The 12,819-nt window shown below is 41.5% G+C and overlaps 1 protein-coding gene and 1 pseudogene across 1 annotated transcript in view; both read right to left on the reverse strand.

The window, feature by feature from the left end:
- The window catches only part of GATAD2B (GATA zinc finger domain containing 2B), a 98,294-nt gene that overhangs the window by 49,172 nt on the left and 36,303 nt on the right, over nt 1-12,819 (reverse strand). The window lies entirely within an intron of this gene.
- LOC105554049 lies at nt 9,029-10,297 on the reverse strand (annotated as a pseudogene).

Consider the following 12,819-nt stretch of genomic DNA (forward strand, 5'->3'; position numbering starts at 1 on the left):
TCAGCCTCCCAAGCAGCTAGGACTACAGGTGCACACCACCACACCTGGCTAATTTTTAAAAAATTGTTTGTCAAGATGGGGTTTTGTTATGCTGCCCAGGTTAGTCTTGAACTCCTGGCCTCACACAATCCTCCTGCTTTGGCTTCCCAAAGCACCAGGATTACAGGTGTGAGACACCATGCCCAGCCTTCATTTTTTTTATATTTAAAATCTGTCCAAGTAACTGGATAAAGCTCTACTTCATTTGCTTTAATTGCTGTGTAGAATCCCACAGCAGGAATATACAATTAGTTATCCATTCTCCACCTCAGCATTTAGGGATCAATTTGTTGATGTTAAAACCAATGTTGCAATCTCCACTTCTGGTCAAGATGATTCAAGAGACCAGAGATTTACCCTCTCACCTAAAAGAACCACCACCACCAAAAAAAAGAAAAAAAGAAAGAAAAAAAAAGAAAAAAGAAAAAAACCATAAAAACAAGGGTTTTGAAAACAATGGACATCAGGCAACAATGGACAGTGACTCCAGAGTGACAAGAAGCAATGAAGTGAGCTCTACAACTGGCCTGGCTTATTGCCCTAAGGGAGTTTCCAGGACATGATGCAGGAGGGGAGGGAGACTGAGGCAAAGCCTGAGAGACTCCTGAGTTGAAGAGATGGAGCTGAGAATATAATGAGATAATGGCAGCCAGATTTCAAAGGACAGAGTATCACAGCAGAGAAAGCTGCAGATAAAGTCTCAGAAGCCCAGAGATCTGTAAAATGATCCCCTCAAATACTGAGGAGATCAGAGTGCTGATCCGCACATGTAACTGAGGAAACTATCCAAGACTGGGGGGAAAAAAAACATATGAAAGGAATGGAGCAAGCACTACCCAGCACTCACACGGGGCCAGGAATAGTGCCTATTCTTAATAGCCAGATTAGAAAAACTAAATTTATGGGGTATCGGGTAGAGTGTGCAGGAAAGTCCTACCTTAGTACTAGGGAACTTTTAGCCCTAAACTAAGTACTGCTTAGTTTAAGTACTGCCCTAACAAATTATATACTAAAAAAAAAAAAAAAAAAAAAGGCAAAGACCCACACAGTTGACAAATACAATAACTGAATTACAAATCAACCCTCAAGATTTATAGGAATAAAAATAATCCAGCACCCAAAAACATAAAATTCACAATGTCTGGAATTTGATTAAAGATGAACAGGTTTGCAAAGATGCATGAAAACATGACCCATAATGAGAAGAATAATCAATCAGAAGAAATCTATTTACCCAGAACTAATTCTGTTAGAATTAAAATGACTTTAAAACAGATATATTAATACTGTAACTGCATTCCCTATGTTCAAAAAGTTACGCAGAGAAATGGATGATGTACAAAAAGACTCAAGTCAAATTTCTAGAGATGAAGACTAGTGTCTGAGATGAAAACTACAGTGGATTTAACAATAGTGTGGTACTGGCATAAAGACATATATGTGATCAATGGAAAAAAACTCAGAAATACACCCTAATATTTATGGTCAACTGATTTTTCAACAAGGGTGCCAAGACAATTCAATGAGGATTGCTTAAGCACAGGAGGCTGAGGCTGCAGTGAGCCTGATCAAGCCACTGAACTCCTGCCTGGATGACAGAGCCAGACCCTGTATTAGCTTAAATTAAAAAAAAAAAAAAAAAGTTCCAGCCTATGCAAAATAGTGATAGCCTGTCTTCTAAAAATAATTTAAAACATTAGGCTGGGCGTGGCGGTGGCTCACACCTGTAATCCCAGCACTTCGGGAGGCTGAGACTGGTGGATCCCATGAGCTCAGGAGTTCAAGACCAGCCTGGGAAATATGACAAAACCCCATGTTTACAAAATATAAAAAATTAGCCAGGTATGGTAGTACGCGCCTATAGTTCCAGTTACTTTGGCGGGGGCGGCGGAGGGGGGAGGTGTGAGGTGGGAGGATTCCTTGAGCCCGGGAGGCTGAGGCTGCAGCGAGCAATTGCACCACTGCACTCAAGCCTGGGTGACAGAGCAAGACTCCATCTCAAAAAAAAAAAACCACACTAACCAGGCATGGTGGCATGCGTCCACAGTTTCAGCTACTCAGGAGGCTGAGGTGGAAGGACTGTTTAAGCTCAGGTATTTGAGACAGCAGTTTACCATGATTATACCACTGTACTCAACTGGATGACAGAGCAAGACCCTATCTCTATTAAAAAAAGGCAAACAAAAAAACTCCCCAAAAACCATTCCCATAATAATTCTTTTTGCCTTAAAGTTTGTCTTATATTAGTATGGTGACATTAACTTTCTGGTTAATATTTACCTACAACATTTTTTTCACTGTTAATTTCAATTTCTACACCTTTATGTTTTTGACAGTATTTACCTGAATTTGTTTTTCCATTGAATTGTTTCTAAAAAACTGACTAGTACATTTACACTTGTAATGATCACTAATATATTTAGTTTTATTTCTACCATCTTCTGTTCTATTTACCTTGCTTGTTCTGTGCTTCTTTATTGCTATGTTTGTTTTGAGACAGTCTCACTCTGTCATCCAGCCTAGGGTGCAGTGGTGTGAACCTGGCTCAATGCAACCTCTGTCTCCCAGGTTCAAGTGATTCTTCTACCTCAGCCTCTAAAGTAGCTGGGATTACAGGTGTATGCCACCAATGCCCAGCTAATTTTGTATTTTTTGTAGAGATGGGGTTTCACCATATTGGCCACACTGGGCTTGAACTGGCCTCAAGTGATCCACCCATCTCAACCTCCCAAAGTGCTAGGATTACAAGCATGAGCCACCATGTCCAGCCCCTTCTTGTTCTTTGCTTTTTTTTTTTTTTGAGATGGAGTCTCATTCTGTCGCCCAGGCTGGAGTGCAGTGGCGTGATCTCAGCTCACTGCAACCTCCGCCTCCTGGGTTCAAGCAATTCTCTGCTTCAACCTCCCGAGTAGCTGGGATTACAGGCATCCGCCACCACTCCTGGCTAATTTTTGTATTTTTAGCAGAGACGGGGTTTCACCATGTTGGCCAGGCTGGTCTCAAACTCCTGACCTCGTGATTCACCTGCCTCGGCCTCCCAAAGTGCTGGGATTACAGACGTGAGCCACTGCACCTGGCCCTTCTTGCTCTTTTATGCCTTCTATTAAATTTTTATTTTTTATTTCAGTCCTATCTTATTTTTAGTTCCAATGAATTAGTCATCATTAGTGTGTTACATACAGTCAAAGCTATTTTATTTTATTTTGACAGAGTATTGCTCTGTCACCCAGGCTGGAGTGCAATGTCACAATCTCCTGGCTCACTGCAACCTCTGCTTCCTGGTTTCAAGTGATTCTTGTGCCTCAGCCTCCCAAGTAACTGAGCCTACAGACGTGCACCACCACGCCTGGCTTTTGTATTTTTAGTGGAGACAGGGTTTCGCCATGTTGGTCAGACTGGTCTCGAACTCCTGGCCTCAAGTGATCTGCCTGCCTCAGCCTCCCAAAGTGCTGGGATCACAGATGGGATTACAGGTGTGACCCATTGTGCCTGGCCTGGAACTTCTATTTTTAATGTCAGTGTTTTTGCAACATTGTACTTAATTGTTGTATTTAGTCCCTGACCTCAGAATGCTTACAGCTGAGTAACTAGACACACTTCTGTGGATAACTAAGACAGACCACATCTTTTTGAGATGGAGTCTCCCTCTGTCACCTGGCCTGAAGCGCACTGGTAAAATCATAGCTTACTGCAGCATCACTCCTGAACTCAAGTGATCCTCCTCTTTAGGCCTCCCAAAGCACTGAGATTACAGGCATGAATCACAGAGCCTGGCCTGAGTTTAATTTTCATTCCTTTGCAGTAATCTATTTGGCTGCTTTCGTAAGATCTTTGTCTTTAGTGTTATTCTTTCAGGATTCACTATTTTTTTTCCTTGAAGATTCATACTTAGAAATTATGTGAAATTTTCTGCTATTATCTCTTTGAATGTTGCTACTCTCCATTTTCTCTACCCTACCTTAGAACTCCCATGAGATATATCTTGGACCATCTCACTCTAGTCTTCATGTCTCATCTCTTTTTTCGTATTTTCCGTTTTTAATATTCCTATGCTGCATTCTGTATAATTTCTATTGTTCCTAATTTTCAACTGTGTTGGATATACTGTTTATATAACGAGTTAATTTTACTGATCTACTTCAAAGCAGATCAACTTTGGATGCATATTAGAATCATCTAAATAACTGTAAAACAAACAAACATACTGATACCACAGTCCAATTCCCAAAGATTCTGATTTAATCAGTCTGCCATTGAACTCATGCAGCTATCCTTTAACAAATTCCCCAGTTAGTTCTATTATTTAGCCAGTGTTGAGAATCACCCCATCACCATACCAACTTGGTATAGTATTTCTTACACCTTAGAAAATTCTTCCCATGACTTCCTGTCGTATTCCAGTCACCGCCCCATGTCCCTGAACCCTTCTACAGCAAAATTCCTCAAGAGTTACCTATACTTGTTGTCTCTTTCTTCTGGCTTAAAACCACTTCAGTTCAGGTTTTATTCCCTCAATTTAAATAGATTATTTTTTCCAGGTCACTAATTACCTTCATGTTGCCAAGTCCAATAATTATGTATTTATCAATCCTTATTTGAACTTTCAGCAGCATTTTATCAATTCAATCTTCCTTCCTTCTTGAACTGCTTTCTTCACTTGGCTTTCGGGACTTCACATCTCTGGGTCTTATTCTACACTCATGATCCTTTATTCTTAGTCTTCTTCATTAGTTTTTATTCATCTTTCTATCTTCTAACTGTAAAAATGGAGTGTTCCCATGGTTTTAAATAGCATTTATATACTAATTCTCAAATTGATATTCCTAGCTGTCATTCTCCTCCAAAACTCTCTTTATGTAGTCAAATACCTAACTAACATCTCCATTTGGATGTTGTCTTAGTCCATTTTGTGTGGTGGCTAATGCCTGTAATCCAAGTACTTTGGAAGGCTGAGGCAGGGGGATCATGACGTCAGGAGTTCAAGACCAGCCTGGCAAGATGGTGAAACCCTGTCCCTACTAAAAATACAAAAAAACTAGCCAGGTGTGGTGGTGGGTGCCTGTAATCCCCGCTACTCAGAAGGCTGAGGCATAGCATTGCTTGAACCCGGGAGGCAGAGGTTGCAGTGAACCAAGATCATGCCACTGCACTCTGGCCTGGGCAACAGCAAGACTCATCTCAAAACAAAACAAAAAACAAACAAAAAACCCACTACAGACTGGGTAATTTACATAGGGGTGTGTGGGTGTGTGTGTTCTGTTTTGTTTAGAGATGGAGTCTCTTCATGTTGCCAAATTCCTTGAGCTCAAATGATCCTCCTACCTTAGCATCCCAGGTAGCTGGGGCTATGGGTGTATGTCACTGTACCCAGCTTTCGGTACTTTATAAAGACCAGAAGTTTATTGGCTATTTATTGGCATACAGTTCCAGAAGTTGGGAAGCCTAACATCAAGGTGCTGGCATGTGGTGAAGACCTTCTTGCTGTCTAATAACACAGCAGATGGGCAAAGAGAAGGTGCCCTTCTATAACATTAATCCCACCCATGAGGGTAAAGCCCTAACAACTTAATCACTTCTTAAAGGTCCCACTTCTTAATATTATTACAATGTCAATTAAATTTCAACATGAATTTTGGAGGGACAAACATTCAAACGATAGCAGATATCTAACAAGCATTTTATAATCTTATGTCCAAAACTGTTTCTTCCCCTATTGTTACACATCTTAGCAAATGACACCACCATTCAAACTAAACACTTGGAGTCATTCTTAGTTCCTCTTTCTCATACCCACATGCATTCTATCTGTAAACGCTATCAGCATCACCTTCCAAATGTATTTTAAATTTGATTTTTTTTTTCCTTTGTTTGAGACATCACCCAGGCTGCAGTGCAGTGGCACGATCTTGGCTCACTGCAACCTCCGCCTTCCGGTTTCAAGCGATTCTCCTGCCTCAGCCTCCCAAGTAGCTGGGATTACAGGCATGCACCACCATGCCCAGCCAATTTTTGCACTTTTAGTAGAGATGGGTTTTACCAGTAATTCTTTTTAACTCTGTTTCTACTGTTACTCTGCTTTCAGTCTATGTCCGATAGAGAAATCACAGTGATCTTTCTAAAATTTAAGATTATAATACTCCTTCGCTCAAAATGCTTAAATGGCATCTGTCGCAGTTTAAAAACACTGTTCCCCTAAAATTCTTCAAAACTCCTCAAATCAGGCCCAGGCACGGGGGCTCATGCCTGTAATCCCAGCACTTTGGGAGGCTGACGTGGGTGGATCACCTGAGGTCAGGAGTTCAAGACCAGCCTGGCCAACATAATGAAACCCTGTCTCTACTAAAAATATAAAAATTAGGCAGTATGGTGGTGGCCGCCTGTGATCCCAACTACTCAGGAGGCTCAGGCAGGAGAATAGCTTGAACCCGGGAGACAGAGGCTGCAGTGAGTTGAGATCGCACCACTGCACTCCAGCCTGGACAACAGAGCAAGACTCCATCTCAAAAACAAACAAAAAAAGCCTGACTCCTCACCTCAAGAGGCAGAGTCTATGTCTTCTTCTCTTCTCTTGAATCTGGCTGGGAGTTGGGGGATGGGGTCTGACTGTTTCAACCAGTTGCTGTGCGATTTCTGCAACTGAGTTGTAAAAAACAATGCAGCTTCTCTCTTATTTACTGAAATACTCAAATCTGGAGCCCTGAGCTACTAAGAAGTTTCACTACCCCAAGGCTGCCATGCTGTGAAAAAAGCCAAGCCTCAGGGAGAGACCACAATAGACACCGAGTTGGCACTCCTCTGCTTTTTGAGTCATTTCAGCCCAGGCACCAGACATGTTACTCTCCTTCACAGTAATTATTATCATCTGACATATTCTATTTGTTCATCTATTTCCCATTCAATAAAATGTAAGCACTCCTTAGGAGAGGTTTCTATTTTATTCAGTGCCTGGCCTACAATATTTACTAGATAAAATATGTGCTGATAAAAGACCATATTCTTGATTACAGGCTCATGCCTGTAATCTCAGCACTTTGGCTATGCTGAGGCAGGTGGATGGCTTCAGTCCAGAAGTTCAAGACCAACCTGGGAGACAGGGCAAAACCCCATCTCTACAAAAAAAAAAAAAAAAAATTAGCTGGACATGGTGGCGCATCCCTGTAGTCCCGGCTACTCCAGAGGCTGCACCCAGGAGGTGGAGAGGGCAGAGCGCTAAGCTCATGCCACTGCACTCCAGCCTGAGCAACAGAGCAAGACTCTGTCTCAAAGACAAAACAAAACAAAATATTTACAAAATATTCTTTAGCATTTCTAGATTTTCTATTTGATTCTTTTTCAAATGTCTCCTCCAAAGTATTTTTTCTTTTTTTTCCAAAATGTTTATATTTAATCCTTTTTTTTTTTTTTTTGAGATGGAGTCTCATTCTGCCGCCCAGGCTGGAATGTAATGGTGTGATCTCAGCTCACTGCAACCTCCACCTCCCGGGTTCAAGCGATTCCCCTGCCTCAGCCTCCTGAGTAGCTGGGATTACAGACATGTGCCACCTCACCCAGCTAATGTTTTACATTTTTAGCAGAGGTGGGGTTTCACCATGTTGCCTATGTTGGTCTTGAACTCCAGCAATTTAGGCAATTTAGGGTTGCCTAGCAGGTTAATTTCAACATAACAAAAATTAGCCAGGCGTGGTGGCATGTGCCTATAATCCCAGCTACTCAGGAAGCTGCAGCAGGAGAATCGCTTGAACCCGGGAGGCGGAGGTTGCAGTGAACCAGGAACGCGCCACTACACTACAGCCTGGGTGACAGAGCAAGATTCCACCTCAAAAAAAAAAAAAATTCGTTTTATTGTGATAAGAACACTTAACACAAGATCTACCCTCTTAAATTTTCAAGTGTACAATACATTAATGTTGATTAATGTTGACTATAGATACAGTGTTGTATGGCAGATCTCTAGAGCTTTTTCCTCCTGCTTGACATTAATTTTACATACATTGTTTAGCAACTCCCCAATTTCTCCTCCCCCTCAGCCTTTGGCAACCACCATTTAACTGTCAACCTATGAATCTGACTACTTTAGATACCTCACATAAGTAGACTCACACAGTTATTTGTCTTTCTGTGACTGTCTTATTTCCCTTAGCATAATGTCCTCAAGCTTCATCCATGTTGTCACATGTGGGAGTGCTAATATCTCTTAGGGATCCTGATTTTATTATTTTGGAAATCTAGAAGCATGACTGCTGGACCATCTGGTAGTTCTATATTTAATATGTCAAGGAACCTCCATGTTTTCCATAGTGGCTTCTTGTACCATTTTGCATTCCCACCAACAGTGTGCAAGGGTTTCAATTTCTTCACTCCCTTGTCAATTAAAAAAAAATAGCCATCTTGACATTGACAGGTGTGAGGTGATGATATTTCATTGTGGTTTTGATGTGTACTTCTATGATTAGCAATGTTGAGCAATTTTTCATATATACTTGGCCACTTTTATGTCTTCTTTGGAGAATGTCTATTCAGGTCCTTGGTCCACTTTTTGTTGTTAAATCTTACAGTGAATTATATTGAATTCAAAGGTAGTATTCCTATTTGAGAAATAAAAAACTAAAATCAAGTTGTACAAGCAATCATGAGATAAATCAGTAAAGAGTCCTGCTCAAATCATACCAGAGCAGACACCCAGCCCGCATGAAGATGTTTTTGTTCAAGTAACACAATGGCCACAGAATGAGAACATAAGTGCACTCGAATTTTTTGTGAGTTCTGGCTAGGCTCTAACAAGCCTAGCATTCTTTTCTTACCAGGTGAACAGAAATCATCTGCTAATGCCAGAAACTTTAAAGCTCTTAATCCAGCTGGAAATAACTATAATTGAGGACCTTTTTACTAGCTACTTGCTTCCCAATTTAGGGTTGCCTACAGGTTAATTTCAACATAACAAAAGGTGTTAACTGGCTGGCCACATCATGCGCTGGTGACAGGGGCAGGTTTAATTAGTTTTGTGCTCAGATCACTGAGCCTCCTAGCTGCTCTTGTCCATCTCCACACCTTGGTCCTAAGCATTCTGAGACTCAGTCAGCTGAGGGTAAAAGGGACCTACCAGCCAGTTGAGGGGCATGTCATTAACAAGATAACCCATCAAGTCATTTAAAGATTCCGAGGAGGCTGTCAGACACTTCCTTAAAGGAGGCAGTATTGTGGAACACTGAGTAGATGTCACCTGCCATCACCCCCATGTGCTTGGCCTGACCTTAGATGTTCTGTGGCAATCCGTTGATGTTGGGCAGAAGGGTATGGCATGTGGTCTGGAGCTGCTAAGTCAGGTTGTGGGCAACAGCAAAAGGATGTGACTCAATGTGCTCAGCACAGTGGGACTCATCAGTATCATCGTATCCAATACTCCTTATCCACTCCACCCGAGAGGTAGAGCTTATCATGAGCATCCTGAATTTTCTGACTGGCACTATGCACACTCTTTCTGGCAATTTCAATCAAGTGAACGAACAGTAGAATGGAGCTGAGAAATGGTCTCTCGGCTTTTCTGCTTAGCTTCTTTAACCCTGCTGAGAGCCTGCTGGTAGGAAGTGAAGTTTGGTAGACACAGAGTAAAGCTTGGTAGACAGGGATCCCAGTCTAACGTAACAACTTGGCTTCTGAAGCGTATCATATCCTTCAACTTTTTTTGCTTCTTTTTCTAGCTCTTCCTCAGTGAGAGGGAGGTACTGTCCTACCAAGAGCTCTGATTTGGTGGTGCATTTTCTACGCCACTGCTCACGAGCTGCATCATCTGACTTCCCAAGCCTGTGTTAATGCTGCTACTGACACAGACTTGGTCTTCTCCACAGTGCCAGTCACTACCCCTTTGGTCCTGTCCATTACCCCTGTGATGAATCCTTGGCCCCAGTTACAGTAGTTGTCACAGCACCTTTGGCACTGGCAACAACCTGAGCTGATGGCTGATTCAGAATAAGCAGTCTTTCCTCAATCCTGTCTAGCTCCTTACAGGCATAGATATTGGCAAAACTGCAATCTGCAGCTCTAGCTTCCGGATGATGGGCAGAGCAATGGACATGGCCACCGAGGTGATGGTCTTCACGCCCTTCTTTGCCATCTCACACACAGACTTCAAGTAGGGACACTGGTCCTTTGTACTGACATGGGCTGAGGACATGGGGTCATACATGGAACTCACCAAGGGCAGGTTGACCACCCAAGTCACGACACTTGGGTGGTGTGGATCAACTGCAACAGATGCCATTTTTCTTCCTGGAGAAATAAAATGACGGACGGCAGCAAAGGGCCTATTTTTAGGCCCTTTTTTTTTTTTTTTGCTACTGAGTTGTATGAGTTTTTTACATATGTTGGAGATTAACCCCTTATCAAATACATGGTTCACAAACATTTCCTCGCATTTTGTAGACTGCCTGTCCATTCTGCCGTTTCCTTTGCCATGCAGAAGCTTTTTAGGTTGATGCAGTTCCACTTGCTTTTGTTGCCTGTGTTTTTGATGTCATATCCACGAAATCATCGCCAAGACCAATGTCATAATGCTTTTTCCCTGTTTTCTTCTTATGAGTTTTATAGTTTCAGGTCTTATGTTTAACTCTTTAATCCATTTTGAGTTGATTTTTGTGTACAGTACAAGATAAATTTCATTATTTTGCTGTGGATATCCAGTTTTCCCAGCACCTTTTGTTGGAGGGACCATCCTTGCCCTATTGATCCTTTCCTTATTGTGTATTCTTGAGTCCAAACATAAATTTTCAGGAGACATTCCCATCTACCCCCAGCCAGAGTCCAGGCTGAGACACAAAAGTTTCCTTGTTTCCTCAAACAGTCGATGGAATTTTCTGTGGTCCCTTCCTTTCTCTTGAGTATGAACCTTTAAGGCTCCCTGCTTTATATACAGATTTGCATTTCTAACTCTGTTCCATACAGGCCTAAGGCTCATGGACATTAAAACCAAGCCTTTAGGTAACTGAGACTAGGCAAAGCACCCAGAAATACCACAGCATTAAGTCACATGCATACTGCTCATTTTCAGTTCCTCTTTCATCTGCAGTCCCTGAGAATTTTCCTTAATTCTTTCAGGCTTAGCTAGCTATGCATTTTTAAACATTTGTTTAAAAATTTAAAAATAGTTGTTACATTTCATCCAGCATTACTAGGTGTTTTGTAATGGAATAGCATAAGGGTTTTAGGTTATATGGTCTGTTATCCTGGCATTATAAAATATGCTGGTCTGGAAGTTTAACATTTATTTTCATAAGAACTAGTTCAGTTTAAATAAAATAACTCCACAGACGATTAAATGCAAAAGGAAAAACACATCTTAACAATGGAACAATCTTGTTGTTACCTTACCCTAGGGATCAAACTTTTCACAGCAGGCACTGAGACAACATGGAAACAATCTGACAAATCTACAAGGTGGAACCTATTTCAAATCAATAAGCGTTGTCTCTTCAAAACAGGTGATATCAAAAAAAAAAGGTGGTGATACAGAATGTCCTAGGTTGAGAGACTTTGAGACATAACCAAATATAATGTATAATCTTTGATTGAATCTTGGTTTAAACACAACTACAAAAGATATTATGGGGAACTGGGTAAATTTTCAAATGGACTTAGTATTAAATAATATTAGGGAATTATTATTAATCTTGTTGGTTATAATAGTATTGTGGTTGAACAGGAGATTGTCTGTATTTTTTTTGAGATGTAACTGTACCATTAGTTTTCTTTTTTCTTTTCTTTTTTTTTTTTTTCCCCGAGACAGAGTCTTGCTCTGTTGCCCAGACTGAAGTGCACTGGCAAGATCTTGGCTCACTGTAACTTCTGCCTCCTGGGTTCAAGTGATTCTCCTACCTCAGCCTCCCGAGTAGCCAGGATTACAGACATGTGTTCCCACGCCTGGCTAATTTTTGTATTTTTAGTAGAGACAGGATTTTCCTATGTTGGTCAGGTAGGTCTCAAACTCCTGACCTCTAGTGATCCACCCACCTTCCACCTCCCAAAGTGCTGGGATTACAGGCGCGAGCCCAGTCTACTATTAATTTTCTATGGCTGCTATAATAAATTACCACAAATTTAGTGGCTTAAACACAATACAAACGTTATTACCTTTCACTCAGAAAGTCATTAAGTCTAAAACGGGTCTCATTACGCTAAATTCAAGGCATGGGTATGGCTCCTACTTATTTATTTATTTATTTTTTAGATAAAGTCTGGCTCTGTCACCTGGGCTGGAGTGCAGTGGCACGATCTTGGCTCACTGCAACCTCTGCCTTCTGCAGCTCAAGCGATTCTCCCACCTCAGCCTCTGGGGACTGGAAGTAGCTGGGATTACAGGTGTGCATCACCACGCCCAGCTAATTTTTGTAATTTTTGTATTTTTTGTAGAGATGGGATTTTGCCATGTTGCCCAGGTTGGTCTCGAACTCCTGGCCTCAAGTGATCCACCTGCCTTGGCCTCCCAAAGTGCTGGGATTACAGGCATGAGTCACCGTGCCTAGTCAGCTCCTACATTTCCTTCTGGAGTTTCTAGAGGAAAATCCATTGTCTTGCTGTTACCTGCTAGAGACAATCTACTTTGCTGGGTTCATGGCCACTTCCTTCATCTTCAAATCTCAAGCCTACTCCTCTGACTGCCATCTCGCTGACACTCTTCTGCTCCCCTTTTCCATTTTAGGACCCTTATGATTATATTGGGCCCACCTGGATAATCTAGACTAATTTCCATATTTTAAGGTCAACTGATTAGTAACCTTAATTCCGTCT

The sequence above is a fragment of the Mandrillus leucophaeus genome, unplaced genomic scaffold (genome assembly GCF_000951045.1).
Source record: "Mandrillus leucophaeus isolate KB7577 unplaced genomic scaffold, Mleu.le_1.0 Scaffold624, whole genome shotgun sequence".
Classification (NCBI taxonomy): domain Eukaryota; kingdom Metazoa; phylum Chordata; class Mammalia; order Primates; family Cercopithecidae; genus Mandrillus; species Mandrillus leucophaeus.